This window comes from Triticum aestivum, chromosome 2A (assembly GCF_018294505.1).
Source record: "Triticum aestivum cultivar Chinese Spring chromosome 2A, IWGSC CS RefSeq v2.1, whole genome shotgun sequence".
Lineage (NCBI taxonomy): Eukaryota > Viridiplantae > Streptophyta > Magnoliopsida > Poales > Poaceae > Triticum > Triticum aestivum.
The window spans coordinates 6,074,707-6,077,693 of NC_057797.1; positions in this window are offsets into that span (position 1 = coordinate 6,074,707).

The following is a 2,987-nucleotide window of genomic DNA, read 5'->3' on the forward strand; positions in this document are numbered from 1 at the left end:
TTTCTATCCGGCGCCACCGAGTTTCACTTGTCATAAGCCACTGCCAAACCCTAGCAATTCGGTTCTACCGATAGGGATCTCGGTCTCACCGAGATGGGATTGCAAACTCTCTGTTTCCCTTTCGTAACTTTTCGGTCTCACCGAAAGAGCGAATCGGTCCCACCGAGATTGCAGTGTAAACTCTTTGTTTCCTTTTTGTAACTTTTCGGTCTCACCGAAAGAGCAAATCGGTCCCACCGAGTTTACCTGACCAACTCTCTGGTTAGCTTATTACCAAACTCGGTCTCACCGAGTTTGTGTAATCGGTCTCACCGAGATTACGTTATGCCCAAACCCTAACCATATCGGTCCTACCGAGTTGCATGTCAGTCCCACCGAAAATCTCTAACGGTCACTAGGTTTACCTTTTCGGTCCGACCGAGTTTGTTGATTCGGTCCCACTGAGATTGGAAAAGTGTGTGTAACGGTTGGATTTTGTGTGAAGGCTATATATACCCCTCCACCTCCTCTTCATTCGTGGAGAGAGCCATCAGAACACATACACAATTCCAACTCATATGTTCTGAGAGAGAACCACCTACTCATGTGTTGAGACCAAGATATTCCATTCCTACCATATGAATCTTGATCTCTAGCCTTCCCCAAGTTGCTTTCCACTCAAATCTTCTTTTCACAAAATCCAAATCCTATGAGAGAGAGTTGAGTGTTGGGGAGACTATCATTTGAAGCACAAGAGCAAGGTTCATCATCAACACACCATTTGTTACTTCTTGAAGAGTGGTGTCTCCTAGATTGGCTAGGTGTTACTTGGGAGCCTCCGACAAGATTGTGGAGTTGAACCAAGGAGTTTGTAAGGGCAAGGAGATCGCCTACTTCGTGAAGATCTACCGCTAGTGAGGCAAGTCCTTCGTGGGCGATGGCCATGGTGGGATAGACAAGGTTGCTTCTTCGTGGACCCTTCGTGGGTGGTTGCTTCCTCGTGGACCCTTCGTGGGTGGAGCCCTCCGTGGACTCGCGCAACCATTACCCTTCGTGGGTGGAGCCCTCCGTGGACTCGCGCAACCGTTACCCTTCGTGGGTTGAAGTCTCCATCAACGTGGATGTAGGATAGCACCACCTATCCGAACCACAGGAAAAACATCCATGTCTCCAATTGCATTTGAATTCTCCAAACCCTTCCCTTTACATTCTTGCAAGTTGCATGCTTTACTTTCCGCTGCCAATATACTCTTTGCATGCTTGCTTGAATTGTGTGATGATTGCTTGACTTGTCCTACAATAGCTAAAATCTGCCAAGAACTAAAATTGGGAAAAGGTTAAGTTTTTATTTGGTCAAGTAGTCTAATCACCCCCCTCTAGACATACTTTCGATCCTACAAGTGGTATCAGAGCTTTGGTCTCCATTTGCTTTGATCTCCATAGCTTTTGGTGGTCATAGCCTTGGTTTCACAACCTAGGAGAGTATGGCGTCTAGCGAGGGAAATTATCACCGTAGAGGTCCTTACTTTGATGGTACTAATTTTGCTAGTTGGAAGCATAAAATGAAAATGCATATTCTTGGACATAACCCCGCTGTTTGGGCTATTGTGTGTGTTGGTTTGCAAGGTGACTTCTTTGATGGGAAAGAACCAAACCGTGAAGCTACCGCAGATGAGTTGAAGATGTTGCAATACAATGCTCAAGCTTGTGATATTCTCTTCAACGGATTGTGCCCCGAAGAATTCAACAAAATCAGCCGTCTTGAGAATGCAAAGGAAATTTGGGACACTTTGATTGATATGCACGAAGGTACCGACTCCGTCAAGGAATCCAAGTTGGATGTGCTTCAAAGTCAACTTGACAAGTTCAAAATGAAGGATGGTGAAGGTGTTGCTGAAATGTACTCTAGGCTTGCTCTCATCACAAATGAGATTGCCGGCTTAGGAAGTGAAGAGATGACCGATAGATTCATCATCAAGAAGATTCTAAGAGCCTTGGATGGAAAATATGATACCGTGTGCACATTGATCCAAATGATGCCCAATTACAAAGATCTCAAGCCAACGGAGGTGATTGGAAGAATTGTTGCTCATGAGATGTCACTTAAGGATAAAGAGGAACTTCACAACAAATCAAGTGGTGCCTACAAAGCCTCATGTGAATCCCCTACATCATCAAGTGAGAAACAAAACTTCAATGAAGAATTGAGCTTAATGGTGAAGAACTTCAACAAGTTCTACAAGAGTAGAAGCAAAGATAGAAGCTTCAAGTCAAGGTCCTACAATGACAAAAGATCTTCTAGTCGAGAGCGAAACTGCTACAGTTGTGGAAGACCCGGACACTATTCCAATGAGTGTACGGCTCCCTACAAGAGAAGAGAAGATTCTCCAAAAAGAAGAAGCAAAGAATCACCACCAAGAGAGAGGAGTAGAGATGATCGTTATGAACGAAGATACTCACGGAGAAGCAAGGATTCGGAAAGGAAGGAAAAATCATCAAGGAGCTACACAAAACGAAGACATCAAGCTCATGTTGGTGAATGGGTATCCGGCTCCGACTCCGACAGCCACTCCGAGAGAAGTTATCACTCCGACTCCGAAGATACTCAAGATGAAGGTGTTGCTGGTCTAGCACTTGTGTCAACCAACTCCTACGACATATTTGACTCACCAAATGAAGGAATTGGAAGATGCTTCATGGCCAAAGGTCCTAAGGTAACACACCCCGAGTATGTTGATTTCAATAGTGATGAAGATGACTTGTTAGGTGATGATTTGCTTGTTGACAACTCTAGTGATGAATACTATGATGAAACGTCAATTAATCATGCTAATCAAGATAAAACGAATGACAATGATAAGGAGAAGATTGAGGCTCTAACTAAAGAACTAAACACTCTTAAGTTAGCTCATGAAACTATCTTCAAAGATCATCGAGAACTTTTAAGAGCTCATGAGAAATTACGCTTTGAAAAGCTCAATCTTGAGAAAGAGCATGAGTTCTTAAAA